General features: G+C 40.7%; 1 protein-coding gene across 1 annotated transcript in view; it reads right to left on the reverse strand.

Annotated features, from left to right (window-relative positions):
- CTDSP2 (CTD small phosphatase 2) overlaps nucleotides 1-5641 on the reverse strand; it is a 119823-nt gene extending 114182 nt beyond the window's left edge. The window contains exons 1-2 of the mRNA XM_088138073.1: nucleotides 5507-5641; nucleotides 725-798 (exon numbers count right to left, since the gene is read on the reverse strand). The gene's annotated coding sequence lies outside the window, so the exon portion shown is untranslated. The remainder of the gene's footprint in view (nucleotides 1-724; nucleotides 799-5506) is intronic.
- Nucleotides 5642-6000: the final 359 nt, after the last annotated feature.

Below are 6000 nucleotides of genomic sequence, written 5' to 3' on the forward strand. Positions count from 1 at the left end.
TGTTCTTAACCTGGAGACTACTTTATTCTATGCACTGGTGTAGAAATATCTGAGGTTTTGAATGGCATCACCTACTGGACTCTTCTTCCTGCAAACTCTGAGTCCCCACCTGGCTTCTTGCTTCTCCCTTTATGTTTTGCTTTTTGGTTGCATATTTCATTCTGGTTGCATGGATTCATTCATCCAGGTTGCAGAAATCTTGGAAAGAAGAGATTTAAAATTTCATACAGACTCTGCCTTAATGAACTCACCAATAAAAAGAGCTGGCTGGAGGTGTCCATTGCAGTTTCCAAGATTGTGTACCAAGATTCCACTGATTCTTACATTTAAACTCCTTTTGTCTTTTGTGCTAGTTTAACATCCTCCTGATGAGACTCATGAGATGGCTGTCAAACACGTCCTCTCAGTCTTTGTAAGATGTAGCCCATCTCTTCCTAGGAGTCCTTCGTGAAGGTAGCATAAGCCATTGTCACAGAATCTAAACATTTTGGATCACCACTGAAGGTCTGGAAATGGCTCACCATTTTACAGTGGTTCTCCTCCTTCTTAAAGAGGTTCTAGTTAGTAGTGAGAAGAGATCAAGCCCTGGGCTCCTGAGCTGTAGATCCCACAGAGCTCAATGCTCTCTCCACTCTCATTTCACACTTACATGTAAATGAAACCACAGGGCAAGGTCATTCATCACTACAGGGCTGGGAATTATCAGTAAATAGATGATACTCACCGTTACATCTTGACCTTGGGCTGAACAGATGATATCATCCAAGATGCTGTCCTGGTACCTCAAGGCTGGTAATTCTGGATGGGAATAATAGATTTAGGCTCAATCCCAGCAAGATGGAATGGCTTTGGGTTCAGAAGTCATCCAATTCCAGAGAAATAACATCTTTAGTTCTGGATGGGTTCACACTCCCCAATATGCAATTGGCTTATAACTTGAAGGGCCTCCTGGACTCATAGCTCTGACTTGATGAGCAGATGGCAATTGCAGCTAGGAGGGCTATGAGAGTTTATGAAGAGACTGAGAAAGAAGCAGGAGGAGATTTAGACATAAACAATCAACACATGGCAGAGTTGTGGTTTATTTCAGTTATGGCAATTGAGTCCAGGTTGCAGAAATCTTGGAAAGAAGAGATTTAAAATTTCATACAGACTCTGCCTTAATGAACTCACCAATAAAAAGAGCTGGCTGGAGGTGTCCATTGCAGTTTCCAAGATTGTGTACCAAGATTCCACTGATTCTTACATTTAAACTCCTTGAAGTCTGTGTGAGTCTTATTCCCTTCATTATGACCTGTAAGGGGCTTGACACTCAACAAGGGCCTTCACACAGGTCCATCTTTTGTGCCGGCTACAACCTGGAATGGGAAACTCTCCTCATAATCCCTCATGCCTTAGTCAACTCTTTATTGGACTATTGCAATGCAGTTTATATGGCTGGGGCTGCCCTTGTAAAGAGTTTGGAAGCCACGGGTGGTTCAGAATGCAGTGGCTCAAGTAGTCATGGGCACATCTCAATTTGCCCACTTCTTCAAGAGCCACATGCTTTGCCAGTTAACTTCTAGGTGCAATCCAATGTGCTGGTTGTCACCTTTAAAGCTCTTCATGGAACAAGAGCTGGGTATGGGACTGCTGACTCCCAATAGTATCTGCCCGTCCACTAAGTTCTGGAATAGCATCCCCCCAGAAAACTGGCAGCTCTTACTTTATTGCTTTTCAGAAAAGCCATTAACAGTTGGTTTTTCCAACAGACCTTTGGGGGCTAGAATTTTGTGATTCCTAACAGTAAAATGTATTGATCAGTGCTCCCAGTGTTATATGTATGGGATGTATCATGCTGTTGATATATTTTGATTTTATTGTACTTCTGTGCTTTAGCTTGACCTATGAAGTTTGGGATGTATACCACTCAAAGTCATTTGCACTTGGAGTGGCTTATAAGCCCAGGGAAGGGAGGCAGTAAATAACCCATTCTTGGCAACTCCATCTATGTAGCCAGTTGCTGACTTTCAGGATTCTATTTTTTTTCTCTTTGTGTCATCACCTTCAATTGGAAAGACTAACAAAAAACCTACTTGTGCTCCCAGGACCTTCACCTTTCTGCCCAAGGCTCTGTAGCCTCTGGAGAGTCTTTCAAGGTCTCTTCTGGCTCTGTCATTTATCTCCACATTCTTTCGTTTACTCTTACTCATGCTTTCCTTCCATCATCTACCATTTTTACTCCATTCAGCAACCAACCACCATCAAAGAGCACAAAACTTTCTTTAATTCAAGCTTATTTACTTTACTATATACTTTCCCCAACAAAAATCATACAATAAAGTTTCTCCCTTGCATTTATACGTTCCTCAAGAATGTATATGACTTTCTTTTCATCCATTTTCATTTATAGCATCAGTTTCAATTTTAGTCTTCAACATATCTTTCCCAAACAAATTTCCAATATACTCCTTCCAGCATTACCTCATTTCAGTTTTATCCCAAATTATTTCATCACTTTATTTTTAATTCAGTTCATTTTGCTGGAATCTTGTTGTTGAGCCCCTCTCACCTATTTCCAAAACATTTTTAAACTTTTATTAAAAGTGTTCCACATTTTCTCTATTCTAATCTTAAATGTTCCTTGTTCTCTTTGATTACATTCTTTGGAACTATCTTTTTTCTGTCTATATACATTAGACATCCTTCTCATCCTCATTTTGGCAACAAACAGTCTCTTCAATGGATTTTTTTGCATCCACAGCTCTTTCACCAAGCATCTCTTTTCATACTTCCCATCAGCCCATGCATTTCTGTGACATTTTATGACATCATTGTTTCCACTTTCTCTCAGGCAGATTTCACATCCACTTTTCTTACCTCCACATTCCATTTATTCTTTGGGGAGCTTAATCTTTCTTCTAATATTTTTCTCACACTTTCTGTTCCTGCAGATGTTCAAGTTTCAGTCCAGTGTCCCTTTTTCCCTTTCCTTCCATTCTCTATTTTTTCGAGACCCACATTTGACATTATTAAAAAAAAGAAATCCACTGTCCACATTTAGAATCTCCCCTTTGTATCCTGCACTAATTTCCTCAGTCCTGCATTAAAAACAGTCAACTCAATCTTGTTTTTAGATGTATTTGATCATCCTTTTGGCATCAATACAATAGACTTAAATTTAAACTACCTATTTTCAAATATGAAACATGCAAATTTTCCCTAAGCAGATATTTATCAAACAGTCACCATTCTCACTCATGCTTGGGTCTCCAAATGGCCCAGAAATGTATTGTACTTTCTCCTTTTGTTCCCCTTCATTCATTCATGCCACCTAACAGAATACTTTTCCCCAAACTACATTCTGAATGTTGCACAATTCTTCCCAACATTCATTTCTGTTTCTTCCATTATCACCATTCATTGGAGCATTACATGTCTTACACCCATTCCACATGCAGTTTCCCTGCTAACAGTGATGACAGTCAGCTTGAGCAAGTTTTGGACAGTTTGTCACAAGCACACCCAAAGCTCAGTTTTACTCAAGTCATTGGAAGAAGAAACATCAATATCCTGTGCTATCCTGAAGTCACTGCTCTGGAAGCCAAAAATGCAAAGGATCTGCAAGCCCTAATACTGTACTAAAAGTTAAAGGGCACAGTGAAAAAAATGGGACTAAAATATATAACAAAGACCAAACTACTGACAACAGGTAGAACAACTAGCCTTAGAATTGGCAATGAAGATATCAAAGTGGTGGATAGCTTCTGCCTTTTAGGTTCAACTATCAACAGTAAAGAAACAAGCAATCAAGAAATACACCGCAGACTAGCACTTGGTAGAACAGCCATGAAGGCAAGGCCTTGGAAAAGATATTCAGATGCTGTGATGTATCTATACCTACAAAGATCAGAATCATGCAAGCCATGGCATTCCCTGTGACACTATGGATGTGAAAGTTGGACTTTGAAGAAGCAGGATAGGAAGAGTATTGACGCCTTTGAACTTTGGTGTTGGAGAAGACTCCTGAGAATACTGTGGACAGCCAAGAAAACAAACCAATGCATAATTCAAACAAATCAAGCCAGAATTCTCCCTTGAGGCACAAATGACCAGACACAAATTATCCTACTTTGGGCCCATTATGCAAAGATACAGCTCTCTGGAAAAGGCTCTAATGCTGGGAAAGATGGAAAGAAAGAGAAGATGATGATGGCCAGAAGCAAGGTGGATGGACTCAGTTACAGTGGCAATGAGTGCATCATTGGAAGACCTGAAAGACCAGGCTACGGATAAATCATCATGGAGAAAATCTACGTGTCGCTAAGAGTTGAAAATGACTTGACAGCGCGTAATCAGTCAATCAATCAATCATGCTCACCCTATTCTATGCAAATTAGATCTTCAATCTAGATGATACCTTGCAGGCCAACATACTGCTGACCATATCCAATCAACCAGGAGGTATATGCAGTATACTGACACACATTCAGGATGCCTCCTGCAACGAATTATGTTTGATGACAAGATGTCTTTGAAGATTGGGATACCAGAACTGCCCTCTAAAAGATAGTTTAGTACATCTCAAAGATTTTAATGGCCAGAATTGTACTGAGGACCATGCAATGTAAACTATGATAGAACCTTTTAAAACATCAACCTTCTCCAGCCTCCTAGACTTCAAGTTCCAGGAGATTTTGGGAACTGGAGTCCAATATATCCTATTTTCACATTTATAATGAAGACAATCATTATCACACATTATGACTGAACATGATATAGTTCACTGTGCTACCCCTAAGTTTTTTTGAAACAGATCATGCTATAACATGTTTATCTGTATATGTCCTTTTTGAAAAACTGGTACTTCTGACTTCAGCTTGTTACAGAATTTAATAGATGGGCCGTTGGAAGGAACTAGAATATTTGTTTAGGTTCCTTTTCCGTCTAAAACAGACCAAGTGGGTAAAGTCAAGTCACTCATTCCTTTCTGGACCACACCTACTTTCTTTCTGATTCCTTGTTCATACTGAATGCCATGAAAAACACAGTGATTCCAGCCAGGTCCAAATTACACGGGCATTCAAGACCTGTTCATCCACTCCTCTGTTCAGAACTGGCTTGATTACATACAACGTAAGTCCCCATCTGTCACTGCCCTTTCAAATCCTGCACTAGAGTTTGCACAGTCCACAATCTCATTTTCCCCTTCTTTCTCTCTCTTTGTACCACTGGGACATGCTCTGTAATTGAGATCACAGCTCCTGCTGAATAATTCAGGGAAGAAATGAGCGTCAGGTTTATTATAAATACACAGACCAAAGTTGGCTCCTTTTTCTGATCAGCAACAAGGCAGAAATCAATAATCAAACTTCTTCTCCCACTTTCTCCCCACTTTCTTCCCAAGCCCAACTCTTATTCCATTTCCATCTCCTCCCCCCACCCCCAACTTCCAGTCATTTGCTATTCAGCAATCTGATCCACATCCGTCCCAAGCTGGACTCGTGTTCTTTTCAACATCTAGCACCTTGAGTTCAGGGACCTTCATCCATTGTCTTCACATCCAGCATCTGCTCTGAACGGCTGCTCTCAGTGACCTCTTCCTGCCCTTGAAAAATCACCTCAGTCTAGTTACTGCGTTACTGACCTCCGTCCCTTAATCCTCTCCTTCTCTGGCACAATACCACAAGGCGGACCCCTCATTCACCAATGAGATTGCAGTGGGCTGGTTCACATGCTTGCTAAGCCCTTCCCTGCTGTCTCCTTTTCAAGAGCCCATATCATGTTTTCTGGTATTTAGAAAGTAATGAACGCAGTCTAGTCCGTATCAAAGCCAGAGTGGTAATGCACATTCAAGATTAATGAAATTCAGTGATATTTCAGGTCTGACAGGCCTATTTCTAGCAGTCTCAGAATTTATGTGCTTGCCAACGTACGGCAGCTGCTTTGAGGAGCCTTCTGAATCTTCTTGCCCCCCACCCCCAAATGTGAATAGGGCTTCTTTAGCGCAAAGCACTGCAG

This window comes from Python bivittatus, unplaced genomic scaffold (assembly GCF_059951505.1).
Source record: "Python bivittatus isolate LINGU-HERP-01145 unplaced genomic scaffold, Pbiv_v1 ctg000220_np1212, whole genome shotgun sequence".
In the NCBI taxonomy this organism is placed as follows: domain Eukaryota; kingdom Metazoa; phylum Chordata; class Lepidosauria; order Squamata; family Pythonidae; genus Python; species Python bivittatus.